This window comes from Protopterus annectens, chromosome 7.part0 (assembly GCF_019279795.1).
Source record: "Protopterus annectens isolate FY-2018-M chromosome 7.part0, PAN1.0, whole genome shotgun sequence".
Lineage (NCBI taxonomy): Eukaryota > Metazoa > Chordata > Ceratodontiformes > Protopteridae > Protopterus > Protopterus annectens.
This window is the reverse complement of record NC_056739.1, coordinates 1,588,434,047-1,588,446,764: the sequence shown is the minus strand read 5'-3', so window position 1 is coordinate 1,588,446,764 and position 12,718 is coordinate 1,588,434,047. Positions and strand designations below refer to the sequence as shown.

Below are 12,718 nucleotides of genomic sequence, written 5' to 3'. Positions count from 1 at the left end.
TCAAAGAGAACAGATTACAGTGGTTTGGGCACGTGCAGAAAAAAAGGCTTTATATTAAATCAGCAAATGCTTAAAATAGTGAACCCTGCTTTATCGACTCTTTAAGAGTGAAACCTAAAAATCCTGAAGACATGGAACATCAATTTTTTTCCCAGGGAAAAAAAATCGCTGGGCCATTTTCGGGACTTTGACATTTCCTCCACTGTGGTTGGATCTCGGAGTTGGTATATTTAAGTAGGGGGTGTGGGGGGCACAGCCCCCCACATCAGAGGGTGTGGAGGTTGAAGCCCCTCATTTTATTTTGTGTTTTGAACTTTTTTTTTTTCTGGAACAGCAATTTTTTTCCCTGGGGAAAACAAAAATCTCTGTTCTGTCTTCAGGCTTTTCAAGCTTTGGTTTTAAAGTTTCGATAAATCAGCATTCGCTTATTTAATATAGACCCAAAAAAAGGCAGAAGACAATCTGGTGATAAGATTTGGGACAGACAGGAAGAAGGTAAGAGGAGGCAAGGATGTCCAGCAAAGAGATGGATGGATTGTGTGAAAGAAGATCTGCGACAGTCAGGCAGGAGTGTGGTACTGAATCATTAGAGTTGGTGACAGTTAACATTATACCCTGACCCCATGTAGAAAAAATGGGAAAAAAGGGTCTGATGAATATGATGATGTCTCTTCACTCCCCCACCAAGTGTGGCTGCTCCTCTGACCTGATCTGGGGTTTTAGAACCCCTGGCTGCGAGTGCTACCAGTCCATCTGTGTTGGATCCAAAAAGATTGTCGTCTTTGGATCCGACTACTACTCTGAGCATGCTGGCTCCAATGTCTTGGGATCTGGGTGACTCTCTGAGCCAAAGCTTCCACGTCAGACCTGGGGGGGGGGGGGGATGAGATAGACTCCGAGGTTATCAGAGCTGTCTCTTCTTCTCGGAGCTTTGGCCTTTGACAGCTCATCTCCGGCCTCAGGTGTCCGAGCCCCTCGGAGGGGGGTAACAGGCCAGAGACTCCTCCTCTTGGCATCATTGCCTTCCCTCTTTCTGGAGCAGTCAGCTTTTGAGGTTGTAAATAGGGTATTCTCTGTTCCAACAGAGCAGCTGGGCCCTTCTTCCTTGGATCAAACCCTGACGTCTTGTCTGTCTGTGCCCCTTGATCCTCATTACTCCACTCCACTGGGACAGCTGGCCCGAAGCTTCCAGTTTACCCATCTGGGTATTATTTCATGCACACTTCTCCAGAGCACCCCACCAAAAAAGTTCCTTGGAAGAAAACATGCAAGCGGAAGTAATTGGAGTCCCCCAGGAGTATGTCACAGAGGACACTGACTTCAATGAGGGAGAAGGGTCACCCAAGTCACCACCCGAGGACATCTCCTTTGGAGACATTCTTGAGATCCTAAGGCAGAAGTGTGGTTGGTTTCCCAAAAACATGACAACTGAGGAGTCAGTACTTCTGGATGCCTTTGGGACTGGCCCATCTACCTCTTTGATCACTCCGCCAGCTGATGACCTTATCAACCTGGTGTGTTGATGGGGATGGAACGAACCTGATAAGATCAAGCTGATCCCCAGAAGACCGGACAGGATTCTGGCTCCACCAGTCAGGAGAGAACACTGGAGCAAGGGTGTACCAGTTGATGCCATGGTCGTGGCAGCAGCCACAAAGAAGGAACTCACAAAACAGAGTTCCTTTGTCCACCTCCTTAACAGGGAGTCTAGGGCGGTTGACAAGTTTGGGAAGCATGTGTATTCTTCAGTGACATTTGCCATCTGATTGCTGAACTATTCAGCGCACTTCACAAGGTTGCAGAGGGACTTAATCAAGGAGCATTCCAACTCTCTGGCAGGAACCATTACTGGAGAGGCACAATCTTCTTTAGCCCCACTGTTGGCTACCCTTCAGTCAATTGCTAATTCATCCATGATGGCCATCTCACATGCTACGGAAGGCACCTCAAGGGCTGTGGGTTCAAGCATTTCCATTAGGCGGCATGCCTGGATGGGCTTGTTTGATTTTTGCGGAGCCTTTTGATTCATCTTTCGTCAGTGCTGCTTTTGACAGTGCCTCCTTGTTTGGCCCCTCAGTGAAAGATACACTCTCCAGGTGTGAGAAGGATGGGAAGAGAAGACCTTGTCTGCAGTGGGCATACATTTTTCAACCCCTCAGAGGACCTTTTCTAGGAACCAGAGAGAATAGATCATAAGATGTGGTTCAAGAAATTGCAGGGTCTTTTCCAGGGCATACATGGAGGTAGCTTCCCCAGTTGTGCGGGGGGCTGGGGAGCGATCATGGTAGATGACTCCCCTGTGGCAGAGGAGGCACACAAAGGTGGGAGTCGGGGGATTCCTTTTCTGACTGACCCTTTCAGCACTCCTGAATGGAGACCCGATTGCCTTCCTCTGGATGCTGTTGGGGGCCACTTATCCCTGCACCAGGAAGCATAGTGAAGTTTAACAAAAGATACCTGTGTGCAAAGTATCGTTTCCAGAAGTTATATTATTCCCTTTTCCCTCAAACCCCCCCCCCCCATACTCAAGAGAATTCCTGATGTACCACCCAATCAGAAGGAAGTAGTAGCACTGGAAATACAAAAGTTGCTAGAAAAAAAAAAGAGTCATTCAGGAATTCCCTCTAGCAAGACAGAGTCTGGAATTTACTCAATAATTTTTTTAGTGCCAAAGAAAACAGGGGACTGGAGACCAATTTTGGATCTCCGCATTCTAAACAAAGTTCGATACACCAGGTTCTGGATGGTCATGATTTAGTCCATTTTGCCCTTTCTGAGCACAGACAATTGGATGTGCTCGATAGACCTTCAGGATGTGTACTATCACATCAAGATGAAGAGGTGGTCCAGAAGGTACTTAAACTTTCAGATGGGAGCCAGTCATTACCAGTTCAAAGCACTGCTGTTCTCATCACAGCCCCAAGGGTGTTCACCAAGTACATGGTAGTTGTAGCAGCTTGCTTGAGGCTGCAGGGATAAAGGATGATCTGAAGTAGTTAACTTCATTTGCTCAGCAACCTGTGGGTATCGGATCCGATTCGGATCCGAGCCGGCAGCTTTCCAAACTAAAAGATCTGAGCTCCAAGCTCCTCCTCCCTACCCATAATGCCCTGCCATCTCCCTCTAACCCTCAGATCTCGTTTGCCGCGGCTTCTATAAGCTTCTCAGAACAAGCTCCGAGCGTAGTACTGTGAGTTTAGCATTTAAATCTTAATTTTCTGTCCAACTTTCTCTAACTTAGTGTGTGTGAACTCCCTCTCATCTTTCTAGCCTTTTTGGGTAGTTTCTTAAACTTTTTTGGTTAAGTTAGATTTATTCCCCTCCCCCCTCTGTGTGTGTGAAGGTGTGTGCTTGTGGGCCTACTTTTCTTTTCTATAATGGCTGAAGGCCCTAAAGCTATTTTCTCTAAATGTACCGAGTGTGGCCATAAGCTGTCCCCAGCGGATGGCCACACTCAGTGCGTCCTGTGCCTGGGGGTTGATCACCTCTCCTTGGGTTGTACTATTTGTGCAGCCTTCAACCCCAGGGCTTTGAAAGATAGGAGGTCGAAGCTTATTCTGGCGGGCCTTTTGCCCCCAGATTCTGCTTCATCCTCCTCTGTGGCGCCAGCCGCTCCTAATCCCCTGGCTGGGGCTCAACCTCCCTCGCTGGCTCAGAAGGAAAGAGATGGCAGAAAGAAGGACAAAAAGGATAGGGAGAGAGAGAAAGAAAGGCATCGCAGCAACAAGAGGTGGTCCAAGTCGACCCCTTCGGCACCACCGTCCAAACAGCTTGTCTCTCCCCTTAAGGTCTCCGGGCCTTCCCCCTCCCAGCACCATTCTCCACGTTTCTCCCCGGAGCCGGAGGAGGAGACCCGGTCACCTTCAAGGTCATCTAGGCGGCCTTCCTGACCGGCTTCAGTGGCCTCATCTAGATCTACCAGAAGTTTATCGGACGCAGACATGGACCGGATGATGCGTCGATTTCTCCAGGCCCAGATGCAGATGGGAGTGCCCGACACCTTTTTTCGCCCCCATTGCTCCTTCTCTGACCCACTATCGGGGTTCGGAGCTGTCTGATCTGACTAGCTTCGGAGCCGGGGTAGGGTCAGGGCCAACGGTGTTTCCTACTTCGGCGCCGCATGTACCCTCGAGTCTGTCGGATCCTTTTTCGGATCCGAGCTCTTGGGGCCATGAGTTGAGCATCGGATCCGGAGGGGTCAGCAGGCCTTCGGCTCCGTTAAGGTTAGGGCACACTACCCTTTCAGATCCAATTGGGTCACCTTCGGCGCCGGTCCGCATGTCGGATCCGAGGGGACTGCTTTCAGATCCAAGGGAAAGCAGTTCCCCCTCGGCATTCAACGTTGTGGAGAGGGTCCTTTCGAGGGATTCGAGGTCCCAGGCTCTTGCTATGGATCCACTCACTATTCCCACTCAGACGGGCCTGTCTTCCATCATCCGGCCCCAGGGACAGCCTGCGCCTACGTCCCAGATTGTTCCCGTAGAGGAACAGAACATTGTTGGTGAGGCCTCTTTGGACAGCCCCCCTGAGGAGGTCCTTCACAAATGAAAGTGCAAGAGAAGGCACTTGGACTCACCGGAGTCCCTCACAGAGGACAAAGACTTAGAGGAAGGGGAAGGTTCCCCAAGGTCACCCCCCGAAGACCTCTCCTTTGGAGACATTATGGAAATGTTACGCATTAGAGTGGGGTGATCTGCCCAAAAACCTTCCTCGGCTGAGTCTGTGTTTCTGGAGGCATTTGACACAGGCCCATCTACCTCGTGGGTGTCCCCTCCCGCCAGCCACATAACTACCAGGGCATGGAAGGAGCCGGACACTGTCGAGCCAATACCCAAGAGACCGGACAGGATCCTTAGCCCTCCCATGGACAGGACATTTTGGAGCAAGGGTGCCCCAGTGGATGCCATGGTGGTGGCCGCTGCCACTAAAAAGGAATTAGCACAGGAGAGTTCCTCGGTGCATCCTCCAGACAAGGAGTCTCTCGGATGATGGACCGCTTGGGAAAGCGGATGTTCTCTTCAGCGGCGTTCTCTGTAAGGTCACTGAATTATATGGCAGATGTGATTTGGCTCCAGCGGGACCTGATTAAAGAGTACGCTGGGTCACCCCCAGAGTCCATGTCGGCCGAGGACATCTATGCGGCTTCTCTCCCATGCTATGGAGGGAGCGGCTAGAGCTAGCGGAACGGGCATCATCTTACGTAGACAGGCCTAGCTCCATCTCTGCGATTTTGCGGAACCCTTCAAGGCGTCCTTTGCAAATGCCCCTTTTGATGGTTCTACGCTTTTCGGCAAAAACGTCCGCGATAAGCTTCTCCAGAGCGAGAAAGACGGGAAGACGTCTGCCGTCGGGATCCGCTTCTCGGCTCCTCAGAGGTCCTACTCCAGGAACCAAAGAGGACAAAAGAAGATGTGGTTCTGGAAAGCTCAACAATCCCGTTTTACTCCGGATACCTCATCCTTCAGAGGCAGAGGAGGACAGGGTGGACACCGGCCCAGAGGCAGAGGGGGCCCAAAGAATTTTTGGTCGAGAGAACCTTTTTCTTATCGACTCACGCAGCAGCCCTGAGGGGTTGCCTGACTGCTCCTCTCTGGAGGCAGTCGGGGGGGGGGGGGGGGGCACTTCTCGGAACACCTAGCAAATTGTGAGTCCATCACGACAGATTGCTGGGTGCTCCGAATCATATCCAGAGGCTATTCAATTCCTTTCCTATCTTACTCTCCCCGATTAACAAGACTCTCCGATGTTCCACCCGATCAGAGGGAGGCTGCAGCATCATAAATTCGAGGGCTGCTAAGAAAAAGAGCTATCCAGCGCGTCCCCCCCGAGCAATCTGGATCAGGCTTTTACGTGCCAAAAAAGATGGGGGACTTACGACCCATTCTCGACCTGTCCACACTGAACCTGTCAGTCACCAAAGAAAAATTCCGGATGGTCACTATTCAATCCATTCTCTTACTCTTGCAGGAGAACAACTGGATGTGCTCGATAGACCTCAAGGATGCGTACTATCACATTCTTATGGACAGATGATCCAGAAGGTTCCTCCGCTTTGGGCTAAGAGCCAGATACTATCAGTTCAGGGTCCTACCCTTCGGTCTCACCACAGCCCCCAGGGTGTTCAGCAAGGTCATGGCAGTTGTAGGGGCCCACCTGAGGCTTCAGGGAATACAGGTCTTTCCGTACCTGGACGACTGGCTCCTAACCGCCCCCACCAGGCATCAACTCTGCTCAGGCAGGGACTACTTCTTACACCTAGCCCGCCACCTAGGGATCGTGATCAACCACAAGAAATCCTCCCTTCAACCTACTCAAATTTTGGAATTCATTGGGGCCAGGATAGACAGTACACAATCCAGAGTCTTTCTGACAGCGGACAGACTTCGCAGTCTAAACCTTAACATTCTAGACCTCTTACAATCGTCAGCTCCCCCAGCGGAACTAATCCTGAGGGCCCTGCGATCCATGGCAGCGGCCATCAGTCTGTCACCTTTCGCTCATCTGAAGATGAGAATCCTTCAATGGACATTGCAAGTTCAATGGTCCATTCTTTTTCACCCCCTATCTACACCTATTCCCCTCAGCAGGATTTGCAGGGAGTCGCTTCTTTGGTGGCTGTGCTCCAGAGATCTCCTAGAAGGCCGCTCCTTTGTTATACCCCCTCCCCAAGTCACGGTGACCACGGACGCATCTCTCCTCGGGTGGGGGGGCATTGCATGGGCAGATCCGTCCAAGGCATGTGGACTTTCACAGAGACCTCACTGCATATCAGTGTTCTGGAGATGAGGGCGGTGCTTCTAGCGTTGCAGGCTCTCTCCATCCCCTTCTTCCTCCAGGAACTATTGCAATTCAAACAGACAACATGTCTGTAGTCTGGTACATAAACAAACAGGGGGGAACCAGATCCTATCCACTTTACAGGGAGACAATGAGAGAATGGGAATGGGCGATATCCACCAACCGCTTTCTCATAGCAATGCACATTCCGGGTTGGTCAGACATCTTGGCGGACAGGTTAAGTCGAACAATCCTCTCATCTTATGAGTGGTCTCTGAACCCAGCAGTAGCGAAACAAATCTTCCTCGAATGGGGTCAACCTTGCTGCGATCTCTTCGCCTCGCCTTCAAACACAAAGTGCAGCGAGTTCTTCGCTCAGATTCCCCCACCAGGGGAAGCCCCCAGAGACGCTCTAGTTCATGCTTGGCCATCCGGTCTTCTGTATGCTTATCCTCCTCTTCCATTGATGACAAAATTCTTGCAGAAAGCTTGTCGGTTGGGGAGCAGAGTTATCCTCATAGCCCCATTCTGGCGTCATCAAACCTGGTTCCCTTACCTGCGGTCTCATCTGGTACATCCTCCCTGGATCTTAGATCCCATTCTGGATCTGATCTCTCATCCTTTAGGATTGAAGACCCCCAACCTGGACTAACTCAAGCTCTCAGCTTGGTTGGTCCAGTTCCCTTAATGGCTAGGACTCCCAGTATATCTTCCTTGGTTAATGCCATCCTGGTGGCCGCCCATAAACCGTCTACCAGGAAAATCTACAAGAGTAAATGGAAATGTTTCTCTGTCTGGGTGGAGCACAGGAACTTGGACCCCTTCACGGCTCCTATCCCAGCAGTTCTAGACTTTCTTTCCCATACCTTTGATCAAGGAGCTAGTGCTTCCACTATTAAAGTTCAGTTGGCAGCTATTTCCCACTACCACGTTGGAAACAGTTCAGGGCCCCTAGCGTCCTCCAAGATATGCAAAACATTCATGAAAGGAACCTTTTTGTTAAGACCCCCTATTAAAGATGCAGTGCCTCCATGGGATCTTACCCTAGTTCTTCAAGCTCTGACTGGGCCTCCTTTTGAACCCGCGGCTTCAGTCAACTTAAAATATGCATCTTGGAAGAAGGTCTTCCTGATTGCCATTACTTCTGCTAGAAGGATATCGGAGCTTCACGCTCTTTGCAGTAAGCCCCCATACATCATCTTTCATAAAGATAGGGTCTCCCCCAGGACTAATCCCTCTTTTCTGCCCAAAGTGGCTTCAGAAGCCAATATCAACCAGTCCATCAATCTACCTGTCTTCTTTCCAAAACAAAGGTGAATACAGACTTCATTGTCTGGATGTTCACAGATAGTTACGTTTTTACTTAAACAGAACAGCAGATCTTCGAAAATCTGATCAGCTTTTTGTTTTGTTTGCAAAATCATGTCTGGGGAAACCAGTCACTAAAGTAACCTTAGCTAGATGGATCTCCCAGTGCATTCTCCTAGCATACAAAAGTTCTGGTCTTCGTGAGCCCCTGAGAGTGTGAGCCCATTCTACCCGATCTATGGATACTTCTGCTGCTTTCTGGTCAAGGGTTTCTTTGAATGACATTTGCTCAGCAGCTACTTGGGCTTCCTCTCATACCTTTATTACACACTATAAATTGGATTTAATATACAGAGGACATGCATCGTTTAGCTCCGCAGTGCTCCAGAATATCCTTCCATAAGTGCCTCCCAAGTTGCTGGTAGCTGGGGACTCTGTCCCACAGGTTGCTGAGCAAATGAAGTTAACTACTTCAGATAAAGAAGTTATGTACTCACCATAACATTCCATCTGAGTAGGTAACTTCATTTGTCTGCAACCGACCCTCCCTCCATTCCCCGGACCCTTAGTTCGTTATCAAAGGATCAGGATATGTCCTTGTTCAGTTGACATCACTGGAACGTATTGCAATCCTTTCCTAGGTTATAGAATTTCCTATTGCCTTTTTTTCTGGCAAACTCGATCTGAGGGTTAGAGGGAGATGGCAGAGCATTATGGGTAGGGGGAGGAGCTTGGAGCTCGGATCTTTTAGCTTGGAAAGCTGCCAGCTCGGATCCGAATCGGATCCGATACCCACAGTTTGCAGACAAATGAAGTTACCTACTCAGATGGAACGTTATGGTGAGTACATAACTTCTTTTTTTCATATTTAGATGACTGGCTCATCACTGCCCCAACAAGGCATCAACTGGTACAAGCAAGAGACCATGTGTTACAAACTTGTTCTCATCTAGGCATAATGGTCAGTTGCAGCAAGTCACAGTTATGACCCACTCAAACTATGGAATTCATAGTGGCAATATTCAACACAGAGTCAGTGATAGCATCTCTTCCCATATTGAGACTACAGACAATAAAATCTCAGGTCAGAAAAATAATCTGCAGAACCAGGATTTCAGCATGGTTGGTTCTTCAGGCACTGGGGACAAAGTCAACAGCAATAATCCTTCTACCTTTGGTAAGATATTGCATGAGGATCCTGCAGTGGATGCTTCAGGTGCAGTGGTCAGTGATCTCTCAGCCCATGTCTGCAAAAATAAGGATCTCTCAAGTTTGCAAGCAATACCTTTCCTGGTGGATGCAGTTACGGCAACTTTTACAAGGTCATCCCTTTATCCTTCCTTAACCCAAGGCCGTAGAACCATGGACACTTCCCATATCGTGTTGGGGAGTATTTCCTGGGCAAGGCACTTGGTCCCCCAAAGAGCCAACTTCCACATCAGTGTTCTGGAGATGAGGGTAGTGCTGTTGGTATTGCAAGCATTCCAAAATTCTCTTCCTCTTGGAACAATTGCGGTTCAAATGGCGACATGTCAGTGGTGTGGTACATCAACAAACAAAGGGGAACCAAATCCTACCCTTATGTTGAGAAGCCCTAAAAGTGTGGCAATGAGCGATCACCTCCAACTGCTTTCTGATTGCAATGCACATTCCTGCGAAATCCAGCACGATAGCAGACAAATTGAGCAGGTCCATTCTACTTCCTTATGAGTGGTCCCTCAACAACAGATTGTTGGATATGATCTTCCAGCAGTGGAGCCAGCCTTGCTGCAGTCTCTATGCATCTCCTCTGAACAACAAGTGCAGCAGCTTTTTTTGCTCTGATCCACCCACAAGGGGAGTCACCAAGGGACACTTTGCTCCATGATTGACCCCCCCCCCCCACACTCTTCTGTACGCTTATGCCCCAACTACGTTACAAAGCAGTCCGGTTGAAGAGCAGAGTCATCCTCATTGACAACTTTGGTTTCCCTTCCTGTGGCCTCACTTCCTGCATCTCCCTTGGATTCTGGATCCAATTCCAGACTTACTGTCTTACTTCTGGACTTACTGTCTCATGTGACAGGCCTGGTTCTCCTAGACCTTCTAAATCTCAAACTGACTGCATGGTTTCTTCTTGTCCATTCTATTCTTCTGTCATCACACAAACCCTCCACAAGGAAGATCTATAGAAGTACGTGGAGAAAGACTCCTTTTTCAGCTCCAATTTATTTTATTCTTGACTTTTTTACAAAATTGTTCAGTGGGGGTGCATCTGCTGTTAAAGTTCAGCTCGCTGTCATTTCAGATTTTCATGTGGGGTTTCAGAATGCATCTTTAGCATCTTCTAAGCTGTGTAAAGCCTTTTTGAAAGGCACGTTATTTTTCAGGCCGCCTTACAAAGACCCTGTTCCACCATGAGATTTGAACTTGGAACTGCAGGCTTAACACAGTCTCTCTGTGAACCAGCAGGTACATGTGATTTGAAGTTTTTGACATGGAAGACCTTTCTACTGGTTATTACTTCTGCCAGGAGGATTTCAGAGTTGCAGGCTTTGTCTTTCAAACATCTGTACTTTTTCACAAGGATAAGGTCTCATTGTTTACTGATGCCTCTTTCCTGCCTAAGGTGATGTTAGAATTCAACATTAACCAGGCCATTCATCTGCCTGTATTTTCCCCCAACTTCACAAATAAGGGAAAGTACTTGTTAACGTTGACTGGCTGTTCATAGACAATCGTGTTTTTACTTACATAGAACAGAAGAATTTAGAAAATCAGTCCAACTTTTTGTTTCCTTTGCATTTAATAAGTTGGGGAACCAATTGCTAAAATAACCTTATCTAAATGGTTGACAGATTGTATTTATTTCATTTACAGTAGATTGAATCTTCCCTTGCCAAAAGGATTGAAGGCTCATTCAACCAACTCTATGGCGGCTTCCACAATATTTCAGTCTGGAGCATACATGGACGATGTTTGTGCAGCTGCTACTTGGGCCAACCCCCATACCATTATCACTTATTACAAATTGGACATGGTCTCGAGGGGAAGAGAAGTCTTTTGCTCGATCATACTTAGGAATATCCTTCCTTAGAGTCTGCCCAAGGACTTCAGTAGTGTCGATCAATATGTATGTATAAGAAGCTTACCATGGGCTTGCACATGTGTATAAATACTGAGCACATGCAAGTCTGACTGCCATTTAGTGCTATGCTGTTGAGATGTAAGCATGCATGTCTGTGTAGTCTGTCAGTTAATCAGTTTGTTTATATTTTGTACTGCTGCTATCCAGCCTGATGTGTTTCTGTGTAATAAAGCATATAATGAACTACCCCACCTGTTCGTCTTCAATTGTAAAACAAGACAAGCAACAGGTAGCTGGGGACTCTGTCCTATTGGCTGAGGAATGAATGAAAATTGACAACATCAGATAAAGAAGTTATGTACTCACCATAACATTCCATCTGTGTTGTCCATTTTCATTCTTCCAAAACCTTCCCCCCATCCAGCCCCCTGCCTTTTTCTGATGACTTCTGGTGGAGTGAGTGTTACAGGAACACCTTAGATCGCTTATGTTGAACTCCAGTTATAGCAATCTCTATAATGTCATTATTGTAGTACAAATTCTATCTGTCTCAAGCTGTGGAAGGATCTGAGGGAGGTTGGGCTTAGAGCATTATGGGTAGAGTTTTTGGTGGCTGCAAGCTAGTAAAACGGCCAAGTCTGATCCATGGATCAACTCCCGAGTCTCATTGGTTAAGGAAGAATAAAAATGGATAACTCAGATGGAACGTTATGGTGAGTACATAACATCTTTTTAAGAAAAGTGAGTAACAAACAATGGACAAAAATCTATACTATTAGAAACTGGTGCTGATGTCCAAGGAGCAGAACAAGAATTAATCAAACACTATTGGGAGAAAAAATGGATAAAGGACATATTGTGAGAAGATAACAAATACATTGAACAGAAAATAAAAATGAATTCAAAATGATTGTATGATTTAAATAAAACATCTATGAAAAATTATATATTTTTTTTCATTCTTTAATATAACCAGCAGATAAGAAAAGGTAGCACTGGCACTTAGTGGACATATTAGAAATTACATGAATAGATGCTACTGCATAAGGCATGCTAGTAGCTTGCCCCACAAAGGCAAATTCCAGTAGGATGTCACGATACAAATACTGAAATATATTTAATTAAAAACATGATAGTGCCAGTTAGTGTATAACTAAAACAGCAGAATAGTAAAGAGGGTATAATTATAGGGTTTCATTTAAACCAGGGACATATGATTCCCCCAAAATCTCTGTCTACATTTGTTCATTAGTTACTGTTTTATGCAACTATGTTATTAGTGGTACTGCCAAACCTGCCAGTTTCCCAATCCTATACATCCATAAGTAAGCACTAAGTTGTCTGCCCTTGCAGGTTATTTGTAGCCTAGACAATTCCCCTTTAAACATGCCCTGTACATAGTATCTGTGAGGTAAACCCCTTAACTGTTATGCCAATCCCCAAATCAGCTCACCTTCCTTTTGTGCCATATTCAGAGAATCTGCATGTTCCAAACCAATAATCACAATCAGAGCAGCAGGATGTGTGAGTGTTTCTACAGTGGGCTTTATTTCCTACAAACACAAA

General features: G+C 47.2%; 1 protein-coding gene across 1 annotated transcript in view; it reads left to right on the top strand.

Moving 5' to 3' along the window:
- The window catches only part of CARD19 (caspase recruitment domain family member 19), a 505,512-nt gene that overhangs the window by 491,555 nt on the left and 1,239 nt on the right, over positions 1-12,718 (top strand). The gene's annotated exons all lie outside the window — the stretch shown is intronic.